Source organism: Pezoporus flaviventris, unplaced genomic scaffold (assembly GCF_033815535.1).
Source record: "Pezoporus flaviventris isolate CSIRO_AGI_PZ_B2104156 unplaced genomic scaffold, CSIRO_AGI_Pfla_v1 ptg000036l, whole genome shotgun sequence".
NCBI lineage: Eukaryota > Metazoa > Chordata > Aves > Psittaciformes > Psittacidae > Pezoporus > Pezoporus flaviventris.
Genome location: NW_026892584.1, coordinates 2097342 through 2119175, shown reverse-complemented (window position 1 = coordinate 2119175; position 21834 = coordinate 2097342). Strand labels below are relative to the sequence as shown.

General features: G+C 38.5%; 1 long non-coding RNA gene across 1 annotated transcript in view; it reads left to right on the top strand.

Annotated features, from left to right (window-relative positions):
• The window catches only part of LOC133274732 (uncharacterized), a 31633-nt gene extending 10168 nt beyond the window's left edge, over positions 1-21465 (top strand). The window contains exons 3-4 of the long non-coding RNA XR_009745218.1: positions 20578-20727; positions 20987-21465. This is a non-coding gene — a long non-coding RNA (uncharacterized LOC133274732). The remainder of the gene's footprint in view (positions 1-20577; positions 20728-20986) is intronic.
• The last annotated feature ends 369 nt before the right edge of the window (positions 21466-21834 follow it).

Here is a 21834-nt window from a genome sequence, read left to right as displayed (position 1 = left end):
CAGTAGGGGTGTATCTGCTACATATAGGGTTGAATATACCTTAACCAAAAACTGCAGATGAAGAGCTGGCATCGTGCTCTTTGGCAGTTAATAGAAGTTGGTAGGTGTTTCATCACATTATGAATCATTTAAACATTGATACTGATAGCTCTAAAAGGCAGCTTTGAAGTGAGGTAGAGGTCTCCTGAAACTAAGTGGTAATACTAATTCAGTCTCTGTTAGAATATGAGACATTCTACGGGAGTGTTACAAAAAGTGTGATTCCTACAGACCTAATTATGTTCATAGCTAGAACTATTTTCTCTGAAATCAACTCTTTACTTGTTGAAACGGAAACAACATTTTCAAAATCTCAATGAAGATGATAGTTAATTCAGTTTCCAAAGACATTTCAGGTTGGGACAACCTTTCTTTTGTGATGATGGCTGTCACTTTGCTGCCTTCTTTGAGTTAGGGCTGCTGTCTACAGCAGAGGTTTGATAACAGGTGTCAGAATTAGATGCATCACATTTAGATGTGGATATCTAAATCCTGAGAGGCTAATGTGAACTGTGCTGTTTGCAGAAATGCAGGGAGTGAGCCTTACTCTGAAATAGCACTGAAACACATCCAGTGCTTTCGGATGGGGTTGAATAAGGAGCTTTGGAGGCAGAAATCCTCTGCTTATCCTGAGAGCAAATGGCAGAAGCAGTCTAAGCTCCTGGCGGTCCATGTAAAATTTTGATCTGGAAAGCTTAGTAAAAGTGATAGTTCATTTGAATTCTCCTTTGCACACAATCAGGATGTTGCCTTTATAAGGAAATTTTTTAGGTTTCACGTTCAGCTAGGATCTGAACTGAAAACATGAGTCCTGCTCAGGGAGCCAGCTAGAATGCTTTCAGATAATGGATTTCAGGTAATACCTGGATTCAGTAATGAAAAGCTGTATTCAGTTGCTGGCTAAGCAGTATAAGATGTCACTTAAGCACTCCTCTGGTGATGAAAACTTTTGGGGGCAGTCAGAATGTTTAAAAACACAAGGCATTCCTTATTAGGTAGAACTTATGTCTGTAAACTAAACTCATTTTGCAGCTCTTGGAGAGTAAGTTCATTCTGCAGCCTTCTTTGCCATCAGTAGGGACCGCAAGGGCCTATCTCCTGAACATGCTACGAAGTTTATAAACATTTTCAATACTTCAGAATTTTTACTTCCCAACTGAAATTTGCAAATGGACTTACAAGTCTTTAAAGTTATGCAAACTTCAGCCATCAATCTTATTTCCTTAGGAGATCTGGCTAAGGAATTAATTTGTCTGTATCGTAAGAGGAAAAAGTTAAATGGAAAAGGACTCCCTTATGTAACAGTTTGATAGAAAGTACCAGCTGAGCGTGATTTATTTAAATGACAGTAGAAATTATTGTCACTGCAACAAATAATGTTGCTCAGGTAGATCCTCATTTGTTTAAAGCTACCCATAGGTGTACAAATTTAGAAGTACAAATTATTCAGAAATATAAAACTGGCCATCATGTTAATCAATGTATTATGAAGGTACAGACAGAAACGTGCAAAAGAGCAACTGGAAAAAGCTGTAGTGTTCTGTGTTGAGGTATTGGTCTTTGCTCGAAGGAAGTCTTTTGTCTAAAAATTTACATCAAATTTATTGTTCCTCCTATATTTGGTGGTAGTGGTCATTGGGAGGAGATTTCTCTTAGACAGTTCAGGAATTCTTTTAGGAGTATCAGCAAGGTTTATTTTGAGAATTTTTATTTTAAATATGATTAAGAATTAATTCTGTCTAAGACACTTTTACCCCTAATCCTAATAATGACACCCAAAATGGAAATATAGTTATTCCAATTCCTGTACCCGTAAAGGCTGTAGCTAAATTATCTCTTTTCTAAAAGGAATTCCTGCAGATTTACAATGGAAGTGCTGTATGGCTCTGTGGTCCTTAAAATGCTGGGTTTATAGAAGGCTGCTGTGACTCTCCATATGACTTTTTTTTTTTCCTTTAATAGGTAGTGTGATTCTGGTGAAAGACCATTATAGTAGAAGAAACTTGTTTCTTAATATGGCCCCAGCCTCTGACAAAGAGAAGAAACCACCTGAAGACAGCGTGTTTCTATTGAATCACATAGAAGCCCAGTTAACTTCGGAAAGTGGAGACAGGGTTCTAGATTAATTCAGAAATGTTTCAGTAGAGGACCACTAGCAGTGCTGCTTTGAACTCTGCATCTCAGGCTGTGAACGCAGAGCAGGACCCATGCCAGGTGAAAAGTGCCTGTATGCCTTTGCTAGATGACTTACCTGTTACTCGATTACTGAATCTCTGGCCATTTGCATTGATTTTCAAAGCAAAGACTGAGCTCTAAGAATAGTCGAATGGGCTCCGAGTATGAAACCTGTTGATTCTCTTTCGTAAACAACATTTCTTTGTTTTGGGGTTTGGAGGTGTATGTTTGTTTTAATTCACCTTAGTTTTGCCCATATGTTATCTGAATTTCCTTTAAATGCTAAGAGCTTTGAATGCTTGTCTCTTGCTTCTGCAATGACATTTTTGGCCTGGGATTGAGCTTTTAAAGAATAGTCATTTAAAGGACTAAGTCTTGGTGTCTACCCAAGATTTTTTAATTGAAATTCTCTTCATCAGATACGTGTATTTCCTTAAAAACATAATAATACTATGGCAAAGTAATGGTTACAACATGATATGGTACAATATACTTTAAATGTGTAGCTAGCCCGAATGCACTTGAAATTTAATCCTAGAGTTTTCTGCTTACCCATAAGTTCCCTACTGTGGCTTAATTGTTACTGGCAGTAAATACCTGTAACAATCTTGAAGACATCTGGTTCTTTCAGTTTTATTAACTTGAAGAAGATATATTACAGCATAGCTATGTCTCAGGTACTTGCAGTCTTCAAACATATCAGTTATGTCTTATAGGAATGGTTCCACCTTTTGTTCACATGCTGCTTAGGTTTGCTAGTATTTGGGAGAAAAACATTTAAACCTGTGTTTCTGGTACAAACTGTGAAAATAACCTAACATTAAAATTACGTGGAGTTGGATAGCCAAAGTGGAAGAAGGTAAAGGTCTGGGAGGAATCTTGCTTTTGGTCTGACTGTAAGATAGAAAGTGAAGAGAAACTTCATCAGTTCCTTTTTGGAGAAGTAGCTGGACTGCAGCACAGACACTTTGAATGTTGCAAAATAATGTTTCAAGAGTATTTAAATAATGTGTGCAACACAAGTAGGCTCTTTATTGTGGTATTCTGTTATAATTCTAGGGATCACTAGAGGACTTGTGGTTTTGCTGGTGTTTCAGGTTGGTGATGTTTTAACACTGTGATTGGTTTATAGTTATCTTCTTGATTGAAGCACCACCTTACATGATAGTCCCAAGACTGGGGACAGGTCAGGCCACCTGAATGCATTATGTGTGTAAGGATTAACTGCCAAAATTAAAGAGTGTGAATGCATGGCAAAAATCTTGTTCTTCAATTCTTTCAAACTTGAGTTTAGGCTTCAGAAATGACATTGGAAATTTTTATCCTGCAGACCCAGCAATAAATGAAAAGCGGTCAAGTAGCCCTGAAATAAAACAATTTCCTTAACTTGGCATATCTATAACAGAGGCTGTTCTTTCCTTTGCATCATCCTTAGAGCTAATTTTCAAAATCCATCTAATCTCACCTTCCTCTATTTACATTTTTTAATGGATTGCCACTAGCTATTGATATTTTCTAAAAGTAAAAATAAAAAAATACATACAGCTATCACTGAGTAACCAGTGGAAACCATTATGGTAAGAAGCACCATTTCTTTACCATCTTTTCACCACAACATGCTTATATATTGCTGTATAACCATGCTTTGGTTTTGTAAGTTGTTAGTAATTAAATAATCATGGGTTTCAGTTTCTAGAAGAAAGACTTAAGGACCACTATTAGCGCTGTTAAATAGAAATACGTTCTTAAAGGAGCATCATATTTTTATATTAAAAAAATAAACACCAAACCCTTTCTGATTTTTCCTAAATGTATTATGAAGCTTTTAAGAATAATAAAGCATTTTAAAGCTCTTCAACATTTGGTAAGCTTTATTCATTATTCATAGAGGTAAAATGAATAAGTAATATTGAATGGCAGAAGATAGTTGTATTTTGCTTGTAAAAGTCTGTTAATGGGGACTACTGTTAGCACACATCATGAAAACAAGCCTGTTTACTTGAGATGTGAATTAAAAATTAGGCAAATATTCTGAATGAAAGCAGACTTAAAAGTCCAACTTATTTGCTGGGGGGACAAGACTCTTCTTCTTGGGGTTTGCTTTTGGTGAAGACTTGTTACCAAGGCAACTAGGTTAATAGATCAAAGATACTCTTTTGCTCTAATCTGTTATGCAATATCAATTTCCTTACTTTTGCCTCTGTAGTACACCTTGCTGTACAGGAAGGATCTCCTAATCTTTGCCTTTCCAGTATTTTAATACATATTTCAGTGCAGAGTCCCAGAAAACAATATAGCATAAGCTCTTGTGATGCCCTTTATATCAAAGGTTCTGCTTGTGCTTCCATTATATCATTTTAACTTTGAGAGCTGTTTAACAAATTTTAGAAAGTGAAATTTTTTGAACACTGAAGTTCTTTTGAGTTCAAAATGCTTTTAATGATTTCTGTGTTATTGGCATTCTTTTAACAATATCCATAAAACAAAGTCAGAAAGTGGAGAAATTAATCTGTCTAGGCAGCTGACCAGATGTTTAGCTGTCAGCCTAGAAGGACAGGACCCGAGAGATTCACACCCATGTTTTCTAGGCCACTCTAGTATCTACAACAGGAGTAAGGGTGGTTGGTAACATCTGTGTTTAAACAGATAATGCAAATCAATTGATAATAAGGGAAAAAAAAGAGAGGGGGAACTAAGAAATGGAGGGAAAGGCATAATTGTGCACAGACTCAACATCATGCTTTAGAAGTCTGGACCACCAACTGTAATAATTTGACAGGACTAAAACTTACATAGGAAGGGTAACTGAGATTGCTTTTGCTGGCATTCACAAGCTCTGAACTTTAAAACACAGCAAAAGTATACAATACAATAGAATTAACAAAACACAGTTCTGTCTATACAGCTACTCATTGCCATAATAAAGCATGTGGGGAGGAGAATTTACTGAATTAATTTGTGTGTACAAACTGTAATGTAGTTTCTGCCATTTCTTTTTTCCTTTGTAGGTTTTGTAGATTTTTTTTGTGGGTTTGTTTTTTTGGGGTTTTTGGTTGTGCTTATTATTATTATTATTATTATTATTATTACTTGGGTTTGGGTGGCTTTTTTTTTCTGATAGTAATACCTAACAAATGCCATTTTAGTATCTATCATGTCACATGTAACTGGGAGAAATTACTCCCCTCTAATTCAATCACTGCTGTTGCATTCAAAGCATCATAAGGGATTTTCTAGCACATTACAATAAATGAGTTTGAACTTTTATTCCTTCCTCTGCTCAATTTGAAATTGTGATGATTGTTTAGGGAAAGCATATTTGAATTAAGTGTGAAAAACAGCTCAGTTCAAAGCAGCAGGATGAATTTGGAATAACTTCTTGTTTAGGATTAGTTGAATAAGACACAGTGGTGATTCACTTGAATAAATTCATAGGTGTAGTGATGGGAAAGTGCCTGTATTCTTTAAGTCCTTCCTGTAGCACTATATACTCCTTGTCACTTTGAACAAATATGTAGCAATATTTGCACTAATAATTTCTATGAAAGCAGTGGGAAAACCACTGTTTTGAAACAAATGAAAGATTGCTTAATGTTTCTTAGAATGATATAACACTGAGGATTAATTTTACCCTCACTTGCCATTATGTTCCCTGCTGATTAAGCTACTGCATGGGCTTGAGTTCAGAGTGTGGTTTGTTTATAATAAGCATCAAACTGCTCTTTGCTTAGGCACACCTAATCTTTGTTTTTCTTTTTCTTTTTTTTCCCCATGTGCCTGGTAGGTTAGATGTCAGCAGTGTTGTACTTAGTTGACAACAACTCATTAACAATGTTCTGATATAACTCTTCAGAGGCTGTTGTGGTTTGGTGGTTGGAAAAGGATTAATATTTGCTTCCAAATAAATCAAAGGTGGACAAAAATTAGCACAGACGGGGCACATTTCTTGGTATCATGGCTTGGACTTTTCTTCACATGGCAAAAGGCAAATGGGTCCTACTTCTGCAGTTGTCAACCTTGAAGTTATTTCCCTGGACACTGGCTTTTCCCTCTCAGAGCAGCAATGGTAGCAGTTGTACCCTCTGAATTGAAGTCAGCAAGTGCAAAAATGTTGTTAACATTGACTACTGGCAATAAGAAATACAATACGCTGCAGTTCCTATATCAGCCCATTGAGTACTACACTTAGCAGAACAAGGGCTGTGTTGGAACAGCGTAAGCCAGGTAATAACATAGTTTATCAACAGTCTCACCTGAATTATGCTTATTCTTCACGGTGGTTGTTAATCTGGGATAATAGGAATATTGAATAGAATCGCAAATCACTTGAGGGTTAGAATGCAACATTTGTACTGTACTTGCCCTTTTCTGCAGTCTCCAGCCCCTGGCTCCATTTGGAACTTAGCCAAGGTAAAGAGATGTAGGGGTTAAGTCTCTGTGTGCAGCTGGGAGCATGGGAGAGAGCTCACACGGATGAGGGGAATGATTTCTTCAGAATTATGGAAGTGTCTGTAGTAGAGGAAGCCTACACAGGTCAGACAGGCTTATCTGAACAAAAATATAGTTAAGATGCTGGCACTTAATGTTTAAAAGGAGATAGAATTGTTTTTAAACCAAAGAAAATTTCTTACAGGCAGGGTAAGTACTACACAGGGGTGCTTGTACCAGAAAAACAGAACTAACATACTCATCAAAACATTCTGGAAACCAGAAGCAGAAAGAAAGAGGCATTGTTGAAGAGCAGAATAAGGGGACTGTAGTAAGCAAGATAACATCCTACCGAGAAGTGAATCTCTGTTAGAATGGGAAATATACAATGGCTGGTGGACTCCGGCAGGTTAAATGTAAAAACATAGTGGGGGGATGGACACGTAGCAGAGAGAATAAAGATGAAAAAGTTGTTGGTTTAGGTTTTTTGTTTTTTGGGTTTTGGGTTTTTGTTTGGGTTCTTTGGGTTTGGGGTTTTTTTGAGGGTTTTGGTTTTTTTTTCCTTCAAACACATTAGAACTGGGAGGTTAAAGAGTAAGGTTGATAGATGATCAAGGGGTAGAAGGAGCACTCAGAGAAAATAAGCCCACAGCAGAAACTTGATCTTCATTTGTACTTTTGTATTCTTCACCCAATATAATCAGGATGTGGAAGCCTTTGCAATAAGATAACATAAATTCTGAAAGCTTTCACAGCTTTTAAGGGCAGATCAAAGAAATTAATGGAAGAGGAACTCACTTAGGGCTAAATACAAAGATGCTCTCTGTCTCAGAAGTTGCCTGAACTGCACATCACAGGATTCTGGGAGAGTACATCACAGTATGTTACATACTTTTCTTACATATTTCCCTGAACATCCTTTTACTGTCTTGCTCTCTCCCTTTCCTGAGAGCACTGCAAAGCTTTGCCAAGTGAATCAGCTATGGCAGGATCTCAGAAGACTGGAACAGGGTCAGAATTTGAAGTGTCACTGATATTTGCTGCATGCTCTTCTTGCAAGTGTGTCTTGCAGAGCTGCTACGTGATTGCCAGTGTAGCAGCAGGTGCTGTTGGGTAGAGGGGGATGCAACAGCAGGGTCATAGCAACAGTGGAAATGCATCAGCTCAGAAAAAGGGGATTACTAATGGACTCTATACCAGCCCCCAAAGGATGTGTACAATGTTCAGTTCTTAGCCAGTTTTCTAAAAACCTGGAAAGGATTTTTTTGGGTATAGACTCTGGGCCAGATGTAGCTCTGGTCTGGCCACGCTCGTCACCCTCTGTACTGGTTGGTAGGGGTGGCAGGTGCATGTGCCCCGGCTAAAGCCCCAACCAAAGCCTTGGCCAAATCCCACCAAATCTTCCCCCGAGACAGGCTCCAGGGAGAGCTCCTCCTTGTGCAGCTCTTGTCCTGTCCACCTGGTGGTGCAGGGGCAGGAAGTGGGCCCTAAGTGCATGGGGTACATGACCATAGCTGGTCACAGGTCAGACTGGCCCAGGATGTGAAGCAGCCCCCGGGGCTACCCCCAGGGCAGCCATTTCGAGCCCCTGCTCCTGAGGGCAGAGCTCTTGCAGCCAGGGGCTCTCCCTGGTGCTGGGAGCTGGTCAAGGAGAGAGCCCTCCCTGTGGAGGTGTGATGGCACAAGCTGGGTCTCTGGATGTAGACTCTAAGAGTCTATAACAGTGTAGTGGCGAGTCCATGTTACACCCCGAACCTGTAGCTGATGTAGGAGGTGGCTGGTCTCTTCTCCCCAGCAGCAAGTGGTAGCACAAGAGGTAACAGCCTCAAGCTGTGCCGGGGGTGGGGGGGGAGGTTGGACTGGATATTAGGAAAAATTTCTTCCCCAAAAGGGTGATCAGGCATTGGAACAGCCTGCCCAGGGCAGTGGTGGAATCACCATCCCTGGAAGTGTTCAAAAGATGAGGCCCTTAGTGACATGGATTAGTGGCGGACTTGAAGGTGATGATGGATTGGTTGGACTTGATCTTGAAGGTGTTTTGCAATTTAGTTGGTTCTGTGATTCTGTCAGTGAAGCTTTGAGTTTAAACAATAAACTTAGGGGGGGTGGAATTTGTGTGTTCACTTGAATTTTTCAGTTATTTTATGGTTAATTATGGATATACTTACATTGTCTCCAATCCAGTATTGGTAGAAATCTTTTATAGGCAGAAATAAAAGAAGAAAGAAAGAAAGATTGGTACTATTGGTGGATGTCCAGTCTCAACACGCAGGAAGTGACTCTTAAATTGCCAGTAAATCCTGCAACCTTAGGCCCTTCACTTGATGTGGCTGTTACAAGGATTTTTCTACTAAGGTTTAAGCTCAGAATCAATTTTTTTCTTTAATTGTTAATTGTGAAGCAAGCAAGTTATGGAATTGAACTGTCCAACTTTTTGGGCATGTAGCTGACTATTTGCTTCTTCACACAGAGGATTTTTAAATTTTGGGAAAACAGGAATGAAAAAGGCTTATGGTAATACTTGATATTTGCTGGATAAGACATAATCTTCTTGCTAACTTTTTGGCTGTAGATATTGTGATGCTTCCTGAACTTTGAGCCAGGCCAATTTAACTGATTTCAGTGGCACTCCATTAGCCTAATGTCAGTGTGACTGCTTACAAAATGTAACACATTTTCAAAGGTGTTCTCAATTGCCTTTTGTAATTCCCTTACAATTGGGAGATGGCAGTATCAGTATTTGTTAATAGTAAGCAACATTATTAGGCAGGCCTTTTTTAAATTTTGTTAGTGTCACAGGTTGAAGGCTGAGAATTGTAAATGAAACTCTGCTGTTGGGCTTTTTCCTCATGTTTTCCTTGATTGTTGTAGGAAAGGGACTAAATGAGGAAATTGTATCATTTTAATCTATTCATTTGATAGGTGCCCTCTGGGATTTCAGCTGCATAAGCAGGAGACAACAGTTACAAATGACAGCAAAGGGCTGGGAATGGTTGGGTTGGTTTATTTTTTAGTTATATGCTTATATGTATCCAAGACTAGAGGTGAGATTATGATATCTGTTTATTTTTTTCAGGGTATCTGACCCTATAAAATATGTAGTGTAAATTCTTAATTCATAGTGACTTCAGTGCTTAATCCAGTATGAGTGTCCTGTGTCACCTGCTAATGTAAGGATATAATACAATTTTCCATGTCTCAAATGGTGTATTGATGCAGAAGGACATAAGGCACAAACCCCAAAGCTATTTAGATATCTGTGAAAGGCAGGGAATTTCCTGCATCATACAGATCATGTTGGCCGAGTAGGTTTGAGCCAGGGCTACTGACCATGGAGCCTATAGATATTTTTCTTGCTTTGTTCAAGTTAATATTGGAGGCTCACTGATGTATGTCTGCAGCTCAATAAATGTCTTTATGCCAGTCAATTCTTATGTATTCACCTACTGGAAATTTCTTTCCAAAGTCCTTGCTCCATGTCGTCTTCTACACCTCAGTAACTGCAAATTGATAAGAAAAAATTGTCTTGACTAAAACTATTCTTTCACTCTGGCTGTTAGCCACTGTCTCGTTTGAGTTCCGTTACTGTCTGAGTGATCATTGACAGTCTGTTTCAATACAGTGTCAAATAGATTAATATGAGTCACTGCCGAAGGTGGTTCAGCATAGCCTGTCTCAGCACAGAAACAGGCTAGGGGCATTCATGAAGCTGGTTCTGGCTAATGCAGTTATAGAAACTGTTCTTACCACCTCTCAGCCACGAATTTCTGCAGGTCTTTCTATTGCTCTATTCAGGGAAGGAGTCTGAACACAGAGGATCTGGCTTCATCTGCCCTGGGCTCTTGATGGCTTCCAGGCATGGTCAGAGGGGCACTCTACCAATGCAGATGGATGCAAAATTGGTTGGCAAACCTGGGTGTAAGGCAGAGTTGTAAAATGAAATCTTCACTTGACTAAATTAAGTGAATGGTGATAAGTGCTCATGAGTGATAAGGTCATGAGTGACAGAACTCTTCACCTGTGCTAACTATGGGTATCAATTACGCATTTTCAAACTACCATTTAAAAATGCCACTATTACATATGAAAGTCACAGCCATAGTTAAGCAAATGGTAATTTTGTCACCTTCAGGCCCATATTGAGTTCTTTATGAATGTTTGCTGTGGAGTGAAATTTAAAAGAAAATATATTTTTCTGTAGCCATAGCCTTAGAACTGAATTTAAATAGATCTAAATATCTTAGGAAGCAGACCTCCTGTCCAGAGTAATTTATAATTTGGAAGTTCCCTGCTTGGAAGTGGGATGATTTCTGTTTTAATTATAAACAGATAACTAAATAATCCTCTATTATTTTTATCTGTTTCAAATCTATTTAGCTTCAAATCTGATTTCAATGTTTACCTTCTTTCCACTAGTTCCTCCTTCCACACCACTGCAAAGTCCTTGTCAAGGCATGCCCGTGCTATGCCAGGTGACCTGTGTTCTCCTTTGACCACCCTGTCTTCTCTCCACCTGTGTTCTCACTTCCCTTGGCAATTTATCCCACACACCTTCTCAGGCGCAGCCGCAGCTTCGTTTTATCCTTTGTCTTTAAATGTTAATTGGACTGCTTCCATCCCCTCTTCCTCTTGCCTCTCTATGAAGTGGTCTCTGCTCCAGCAGTGGGTAGGCATGAGAGAAGTTTCTGGGAACATTCTGCACCCACTGCAGGAATACCCTTGTGGGGAAAGCAAGGAGAAGGTAATGCTAACAGGTCATCCTGTAAACCCCAGGATGACTGTGTAACCCCTAGCTGCAACTTCTCTGAAGGAGCAACTGTGACCCTAGAAGATGAGGTGTCTTGCTCCATGTAGCCTGATTATGGTTTAATTGTATGATTAAAGTGACAAACTGAGCATGTAGTTCTGATATGTGCCATGGCATCTGATGCTTTAATTTTGTTTGGCTTTTGTAAACGGGAGGGGGGTGATCTTAAACATCTTGGACTGCCACAGAAGTACCAGCTGTGGCTCCTTCTTTTTTATATAATGTTTTCCAACCCACAGATCAGTTCTGGGGGGGGAGGCCTATCCTGGAGAAACTGCACAGCATTCTTTTTACACTTAAGAACACTAATGTCATGAAGAAGTGAGGAGCTATACTGGTGACAAATATCAAAGAATTTAATATTCAGTGAGAGGTATTAGCTGACAAAGGCTTTGCCAGGGGCTTTCATAACGTTCAGGTCTGAGAAGAAGACTTTTTTTTTAATTGATGAAGGCATGGAAGAATGTAATTTTGTTTTAATTCCACCTCTTGCTGAAGTAAATAATGAAAAAGTGCAGGAAAGATGTGCAGCTACAATTACATAACTGTACCAGTATGTGGCTTAATAATTAGCAACCAGAGGGAGGTTTTGCCTCTTGCTGAATATTTTATACTTTTAAAACATATTATCTATATTATCTATTTGACTTCTTATTCCATAAGGAATTTGACAGATGGCTAAATTTGCATGAGGGGAAAACACTTTGGCCTTATTGCAGTTTTGCAAGAAGAAAAGTGTTTTTTAGCAAGGGAAAGTTTCTCCTTTTCTTGTCTAGGAAGAACCAGCTCTTGAGACAGGTCCTAGCACTTTGCCAAGTGGCTACAATCTCTGCAACATCCTGCATTTCCTTATCACTGATCTATTTCTGATCTAATGGGGTTACGTGGAGAGAGCAGTATGGTAATGACTAGAAAACATTTCTGCTACCTGGCTCTGGTTCACTCAGGCACTCCAGTGTGCGTCCATCTGGCATATGAAATGCCTTATTGAAATAAGCTCTGTGTTTGGAGCATTTTGCAATGCAGGGCTCGAAGGGTGACAAAGCTGAATGGATCAGCTCAGTAGGGACCGCAGAGCACACACTTGGAGAGATTCAAAATCTAGAACCCATTTCTCAGTTTTTCACCCAGGTTTAAGGCGGTAAGCTTGTGAGGAGTCTTGTTGATTGCTGTGAAACTGCTAGGTATGAGTCCTGCGCGTAAGCTCAGAATGTTCCTTTTGGCTTTTTAGCAACGGCTTTACATCTGGACAGCATTTGAAAGCCTAAACAGAGGAGTAAATGCCCAACTTTATCTCTGGGAAATGTTTTCAAATGGATTTATTTTTTTGGTCTGTTTTACCTTTGTGAGGAACAGTTACAGAAGTTGAAGAAACCAATTTTCGTCTGTTGAATTTTGTTATGGAGTTACATAAACCATCCATCATGCAAATTCCAAATACATTATGCTAAGTGTTTCAGGCTAATTGACAGTGTTCCATTAATTTCCACCGCTGAAAGGGATCTGGAACATTTCTAATGTAGTTATTTCTCCTTCCTACTCATGCATCACAACAGCCATCTTAGTGCTGGTTTTGGTCCATTCTTTTCCAATTTTAAGAAACATATATCACACAGTGGTAATTTATCATGGCTTTAGCTACCTGCCTACACTAGGGAATCTAGTTTAGCCTGCTCACAGCAGGATCTTGTATAATTTCTTCCGTTACCCTACACTGGTCTGTTGTCTTTTCAGTTTTCTGTATGTGATAATTACAGTAACAGAGATTGTATAATATCTGTTTATTTGGAGAAACCTACTAGCTATGCGAGCATAGAGAAAATTGTCTGTAAGTGTAACTTCTCCTGCTGGTGTTAAAGAAGGAAAAGGGAGAATTAAGTCCAAACCATCTGTTCTCATTTTTGTAATTTTGAAATTTTGTGTTACCTGAAAATTACCAGCAGAGGAGACTCAGCACTGCTGAAAGGAAAGTTACAGAGAAATTGCCTTGACATTTGGAAAGTAGGTCCCAAGTCTTAAAAGTGATAAGTGAGGAGGTAACTTCTCAAGACTGATGAATAGCCATAAAGGAGATCTGTGATTATTTTATCTTTGTGCTAAGATTTTTTTTACCATGATTTGGTGAAGACCACAAATTAGAAATGGGTGCCTGGTAATATGTATTTTTTCTTTGTAACAATACAAAGAGACACCACAATATTTGCAGATTTCTACATTGGTACAGTATCAACTCTTTGAAAGAGGGTGAAAAATACTGGTTAAGATCAGATAGCATTCAGATAGGTTAGAGAGTCTCCAAAGTAATTTAAAATGTGATACTACTGCTGAAGAAGTTTAAATTATTAGCAGTTTGTTAGTTGAAGCCACGTACAAGTAGTTACTGTGTGAAGTGCTGGCAGATTCTCGTCAAACTGAAGATTAGGGAAAAATAAAAGCGTCTTTTCCAATATTTTACTTTGCTAAAGCTGCTTTGTTTTGTTTCTTTTTGAGACGCTAACAAAGAGTGCAAAACAAGTAGCGGATCCTGATTTTTCCTTTGCATAACCCTTTTAAAGCATGCTTTACCCTGCGATTGTCATATTGGAATCAGATGAAATCATTTACAGAATAATATACTACACTCAGTAAGCATAGTAAGAATGGGTTTGAGAGGCAGCTTATTGGGAGCAGTAACTGCAATGTGGAGTTTATTTTAATGCATGTAATGTGTATTTCTGAAGCATCTGCTGTGGCAGACTGACTAAGCTGAAGTCCATACCTTTAGTCTTAGTCTATTTCTAAATAGTGAGGAAAGATTGAACAGATTCTCTATTTGAATGGTGTACAAATATCTGGATGTACCCATGCTCATCTCTCAAAAGCAGGATAATTCCTTTCTTAAGGATGGAAATGTTTCTCAAGGTCAGGCTGAAAACATTGTGTTGTGTAGTACTTTACTTCACAGTCAGCAGTGTAGAGGTGAGGTAGCTGAGGAAGGCTGCCAAGACAACAATTTGTCATACTTTAAATTTTTAGAATTACAAATATCTTTTAAAATATAAAATAAATTTAAAAACATAAATAAATGAAAATAATTTAAAATGTCATTCTAAAATTTAAAATAAATGTGTCATCCTAAAATTACCTATTAAATAAAAGTGCTCACAGGCCACTGTGAAAATACGAGTTAATGCTTTCCAAAAGCATTCTCATTATATGTGTTTATACTTTCAAAGTGGCATGGAGTTTACGGAACTTGAGGTAAACAAACTGAAAAGAGTATTTTGCAGCTTTTCTTGTATGAAGGAGTCTATGGGATAAGATAAAGCAAACATGATTGGCAGAGCTTTTGTTTTCTTTCTCCACAAAAGCCTTCTTAAAAAAAAAATAAAAGCTGCAAGACTGAGTCACATTCAGACTAGAAAGAGAGTGTAATCTTTATACTCAAGTGCATGGATCTGTTCGATAAGGCACTTCAGTAGGCTTGTGGGCTGGGGCAGAGCCAGACCCATTGGCCACTGGCAGCTCAGGAATATCCTAGCTCCTAGAGTTCTTGTCGGTGCTTTTCTTCCTCACTTAGGTGTTCTATTACCCCTCCCTGCTGCAAAAGATTTTGCCTTAGAAAACTGGGGGGAAATGTGTAACTTTCTGTAGGTAGTTCTGTAATCCTTCCATAAATGGTAAATTCTAGGTTTGGACAACCAAAAGTTGTTCTTAAAATCAGACACCCCGGCTTAATCTCTTCATCTGGGTACTGGTGAATTCTAGGAAGTTATCTTCTTAACTCTAGGAAGTTACCTTCATAATCATAAAGCTCATCTAGTTCCAACCCTCTGCCATGTGCAGGGAGACCTTCCACTAGACCAAGTTGCTCAAAGCTCCATACAAACTGGCTTTGAACACTTCTGGGGATGGGGCAGCAACAACTTCTCCAGGCATGAGTACCAATTCTGTATAAAATAAAGCATTAAGGCCGGGGGGGGGGGAGGGTGAAGAGGGAGCACACCAAAATCAGTCTTTTTGTGGAATATAATGAACACATATACATATGCACATAAGTGTGTGTATAACACAGTATGTGTGTAATAGAAATAAGTGAAACTTATGCTCCACAGATGGGCTTGTCAAGTGTGTCCACCTGCTGGTACAAACATCAAATGCCCCCATAACACTCCATGATTTTTTCTAGTCCATTCAGGTTGGTGTAAATCCGGGGTATCGGGGCACTGCTCACCTTGATGTTCCAACTCAGAAGCGCTTATGATCTTGGGCTCTAACCTGAATTGCGTTAATAAAATATCTCAGCAAGAAGCTGCTGAGCCACAGTATCTGTTTTGTTGCTACTTCCAAATAACATCTTGCTATTGTTTTATAGACCCTTCAGCAGGGGGAGACAGTGCCATGTCAGAATGTGAAGCAGAGCTGTCACTTCAGGGTGTAGGTTTTCCCCCTCTTCACCTCCTCATGGATTCAGCATATTAGTCATGAAGCACATCTGTCACAATTTATTTTTAGGACAATAAAGTAACCCATCTGCTGAGCATTTCCTGAAGTAGGAATTTTCTACTGCATATTAACTCTCCACCCCTAAACCACCTGCCGAGTCAGGTCTTTAAAAATACACAGACACTGACCAACGTTCTTGGTAATTATTGCTGTACTTCTAAAGAAAGATGTTAGTTTCATGAAAGCATGTGTGTGTAACAAATATTTTGTACAAGTGTTACAGACTGAAAGCATGGCACTAAATGTCAAACCTATGGGATGATAATCTCCCTTCTTGAAAACAGCTCAGACTTGCAAAACTTCAAAACGTATTTGAAATAGGGCGTGTTGTCCTAATTCTGTGCTGGACACATAAGGTACCATAAACCTTTGGTGAAGCAGGAGTATGCTCTGTGTTGTAGTATGAAAATGTAACGTTGTTCACTATTAATTTTACTCTAGGTATAAAAGAAAAAGACATTATTAAGTTCTACACTAATTCATGTGTTTCAGCGCATGCATGAATTATTCAGGAGATTGTACTGTCTTTGGCCTCAGTGTTTAAGGATAAAGCCTTAATCTTCAGATAATGTTTGTTTCACACTTTCCTTATCAAAACCTCATGTGTCTACAAACAGCCTCAAATTCACTCTGCCATTACTGTATTGCTTGCTGTGAAGAGGCACTGTCTCCTTTGCATTCTTTGGGAATTCAGTCTATCTTGTGGTCTTCAACAATGAGAAAACCCATAAGGAAATAGCTACACCAAATCATAAACTAACTGGTCTGCTCCTAGGGAATAGAAGTTTAGCTCTGTTGGAGCCTTTTATAATCTCACGAGCAAAGGAACAGAGGAAACTGCTTGCTACTTACTACCTCAGATTCTGAAGCATAATATAAAGCCTCCAGGAGCAGAGTACAAATGATGCATTTTGTGAGAGGGACAGAAGGGACTGCATGATGTAATCAGGGTTACAAACATCCTTTTCTTCATATGCATTTTTCTTCTTACACAGCCACAGTTGCCTGTCTCTCACAAATCCTGTAATCATTGTTGCAGCCTTGCAACCATCAGTTCAAGTCATCATCCACTAAGCTTTAATGCCAAAAGCAATGTAATTGTGTGCTGCCCTGTCACCAGGCAATCCCACTGCACTAACCACAATATGTGATTATGGGCGTGCATGCTTGCTGCCCAGCTGTTATGGAGGTTTAGTAACATTTTGCAGTTTTTCAGAGAAGCCTGAGATTTCATGTCAGAAGAAAAGGAATGCTAATAGTAAAAGCATTCACAGCTTTGAAAGGACAGTGTTAAGAACTGTAACTAAATATTCATACTAAGGATGTTATTATCATCTGGGCTTTTAGGGTACTGCCTGAATGGATGAAATGAATTCTCTTTCCATTTACCTCAGTGGCCAAATTTACTTGCTTCAGTGGGAATAGGATTAAACTCTTTGATAACAGAATTTCCTGAAGAAGCAAATCTGTCCATGGTCATGGACAAATCTAATAATTTTTCTGCTCTAATCATCTTATGCCTCAAAGAGGCACTTCTACCCTAGAGGGGCTAATATTTACATAATTGTAATTTATTGCATAAAGATTCTTCTAACACAAAAGAACATCAAAGTGTTTGTCTTCATCAAGTTCCAGAACAATTCTTAACTTCACATGGACGTGAAAGGTAGAGGGGAATACTTCCTTGGACCAATTATAGAGAAATGGCACGCAATATTTGAATTCATTTAGGCTGTTCGAGTATTTTCAATGAAATGCAATTAATGTTTTGTGACAAGCACTTATCAGTGCCGTCACTGGACATAATGTACATGGCTGTGGGGGTTTTGTTGGAATATCTGATTAAAATAATTGGTTATGTACTTCAGCAGGGTGTTTGTGGTATCTTTATGGGCAAAACGGTATTTATGTAAAAGAGAGTTTTCCATGGCATTTAATTTCTCTCTAAAGAATAATATTGGGTATTGCAATTTCAGTAGCTCTACCACAGAATATGTGTTCAGGTGGAATACTGATTGTTTATCGCTTATCCCAGGCTGTAATAACTCTAAATGTGCTGCTTTTCAGTATTTAAATGCAGGCTTGATTACTTAATGCATTCACATTCTTCTGTTCAAATTCTTGATCTCCTTTTAATTGGTCTCAGGTAAATTTAATTCAAATAACTTAACTCACTGATGCAATTCTAGACTGCTTATTGTATAATAATCTGGAAATGCTTTAACGACATAAATTACTCAGTTTAATTGATTAAGTTTCCCACAGATGGGGGAAGTACTGTGCTCTTTCTACAGACAAGAAAAAGGAGTAATGGAAGCCCAGGCTTAGGAAATAAACAGGAAAGAGCCTCAAATTCAACCACAGCAGTTTGACTTCAGGTTTTTTTACAGCTGTAGATCATGAATTTTCAGAATTTTCCAGGACATGAGCAAGACCACTGAGAATGTTGCAAGGACCTTGTGTTTTGTTTTAATGAGGGGAAGGAAGGCTGTTGGAAGTACCTTTCGTGAGATTAGTGTTGCAGTTGAAGAAGGGTTAGTAGAGAGTTTACAAGCCACAAGTACATGACAGAAAGGAATGGGGGAATGGCTCGAGGAGGAATTAGGAGCAGCTTCCTAAGCACGCTCTCAGCCTGAAGTGGTTTTCCTCCTGTTAAAACTTAGAAGATGATCTTAGCTGTCCTCTAGTTTCAAGAGGAAGGCTAGGAGATTTAATATGTAAGGCTTGGCCTTTTATACTTTTTTTCATTTGAATGAGAGAGAGATTTGTGTTCAAGCCCATTTTCTGTGGATTTAGTATACAATATAAAAATTGCCTAGGAAATTTGAACTTTTTGTAGTGCAAATGCAAGTAAAAAACCCATATACAATGCACAGTGTTTTGTTGAAATATTTGAATTAGAAATAAATTGGTTTCAATAAAATTCTTATCTTTTGTCATCCCAGGTTTATTAAATATTTCAATGTCAGAAAAGCTCACTGAATTTTTTTTTTTTTTTAGCTTTTGCATTCATAGCGGATGGGAATGATTTTTAAATTCGCTTTATACTGACATTTATGCTACAGACTTTACTGTAGACTTTCTTCTTTTCTAGCTAAGGGTGTTAACATGATAAGAAAATTCTGTTGCTAATGGTTAAATATTGCCTAATCACTATTTGTACTCCATGAGTTACCAGTGGGAGTAAAAGCTCTGCACAGTTTAATTTTTTGGTGGGTTTTTGTGTTTTTTTGTTGGTCTGTTGTTTTGTTTTGTTTTTTGTTTTTTCTCTGTAACTCATTAGGTAAGTTTTTCGTTATTGATTTAATCATGGACAATTCAAAACAGGTAAATAAGAAATAGGAGGAAAGGTAATGTGAAAATTACTAGTAAAGCTGATAAAAGCAGCAAAGTAATGGCTCCACGTTCACTTTTCCACCTACCCATAAAAAAATTAGCATTTCTAATGAGCACCTTGGAAGGAAGATCGTGACTCAAAGGCTCATGGTCCCTGGTTGGGACTGCATTGGGCAGATGGGGTGGTGTGTGAGACTGTAGGATATAAAGGCACAAGGTTTCCTTTTTGTGAAAGAAGAGGATTTGACAAGGGTTTACAGTCTTCTTCAGCTTGCAAATTTCAAATTGCTCCTGGATCCCACGGTTCTGTTGAGATTTGCTGCAGGAAATTAATTAGTGTTTGTGTGAAGCACTGCAGTGGGTCATATTCTTCTCATTTCCAAAGCAGCTACATGATTAGGATCAGTTTTGAGTGTATTTTTCTCTTTGGTTTTGTTTATTAGTAGAAATAATAGATAGTGAAGAGTTGTTCACCACATCAAACATTCTTGTGTTTTGGGATTTTTATTAATTCTCTCAGTGAAATTCCTGCTTTATTGCTTAGTAGTCATAACAGTAATTGCTCTACCCACTTTTATTATCTCGAGAGTTTTCATGATTCTCATTGACCTCATAGATGAAATACAAAACTTGGATTTTTCTGTTGCAGTTTAGTCTAGGAAGATTCAAAAGTAACTGACATAAATAGTCCTGTAAGGCATTGGTTTAGGGCTTGATCAGTCACATATTGTAATCAATAGGTTTCTTTGTGCTAACTAGTCAGGGCTTAAAATGACCTTGTCTTAAATGGCTATTTTGTCAGACATTTATTTTCATATCTTCCACTTGATTTTACTGCACCAGGAAGTTCAGGAGAACAGTATTTGGGTTTAGTGACTAAGCCTTGGGGAAAGATGATTATTATTATCAAGCATAAACAGTGGGAGTATTCAGATGGTGCTGTAATGAGGGTTGGATTGCCTTGCTCCAGTTTGTACTGGTAATGCCACTAAGAGATTTACAGGCCCAGAGTGTACTGTGGTATTCCTTGTTCAGGGAGGAGATATGCTATTTGCAAATGTTTTGGTTGCAAATATTAGCAGCCCTTTAACCTAAAGAAATCCTCAAACTCGTGCTGCTCAAAGTTTGTGAGTTTTCTGTGGAGGCAGAATGGTCTCCTGTGCTACCCGCCCCCACCTCTGACCCTTGCATTGCTTTGGCACTTCTAGCTGAAACATTGAATTTTAAATACTTTTCTTCACTGGCAGAACCTTCGTGTGATGTTTTTGCAATTTTTTTTTTTTGTTTGCTTCAATTATATTATATAGCTGATAGTGGCTAGAATTAAGGATGGAGTCTCTGGAGACCCTCTCTTCTCCCCTGTCCTCTGGACACCCATGCTGAAATGTCTTCTCTACTGGCTCTTAATAATGCAATTGCCTGTGTGTGAGGAGAACACAGAGGAAAAGGCATAAAAAGTATGCATGACTCACTATTTATTCATTATTGAGAGAATTAGTGTTTGGGGGGTTGTTTTGGCTTTTAGCGTTTGTTTTAGTGGTACATTAATTATCACTTATATCTCTGTCTTCTGACCTATTTCACTTTCAATAATCTGTAATTAACATGCCTTTTCTAATTATAAATTGAAGTGCCACCCTTTTGACTTCAAAACCCTGTAACTGTAATTTCCTTTCCTCTACCCACTGTACTCTCTTTCTTTGTGTCCCTACACAGAGGGTGTTTTCGGCAGGTCCCCAGCAGGATGCACGGCTGCCATGGATACCAGCAACCCAGGCTGCAGGGGAAACTGTCAGGCAGAGGAACAAACAAATGATAGTTGAATAGCCAATCTTGTGTAGTGTAAACTCTCATCCTGCAGCTCAGGTCAACTATGCATATATTAGAAATTATTTTTCTGCCTCTTGCAGGTGTGACTTTGTATTTATATGTCTTTGAATAACCTTATTTGTTATTTCTAGGAAGTACAATTTTTTCATGTAATGATTACCTTTGATATTAGATTGCTTTAGAAACTGTAAAACCAGTGGTGTTTTTTTGAGGTTTAAGCCTATGAATCAGCAGAAGGAGCTAGTTGGTGAATTGAAGACTTAAGCGATGATCCATGATCCAGATGTACTGTGGTGTGTTTGCATATTCAGATTCTGCAAAATGAACAAGTAGGAGGTTGAAGACACATTTAAAAAGGGAAATAAAAGCAAAGTAAATACTCGAGTTTGAGGTGGTAGCATTGAAATGTACATGCTGTATGTGATATCAGCACTGTGCTCAGTGGCGAATAAACTAGCAATTTCCCCAAGTATGGCTTTGTGACAGAGGTAATGGAATTGTAGAATTGCACCTTTGGATTTTTCTATCTGGAGAACTTGTCAGTAGTGAGGGTTGAAAGTGGCAGATGCAGCACAAGTCTATGACTCTGAGAATCTTCAGGTCCTAGAGAAGTCTTTGAGATGATATTTAAGGTAGCTTCACAGTGTCTGTTATTGTTTCTCATTGCTCAGTGCATATGCAGGCTGAAGGACTGGGTTTTGTAAAGGCCTGTGATTCAAAAGATGTGGTTTATG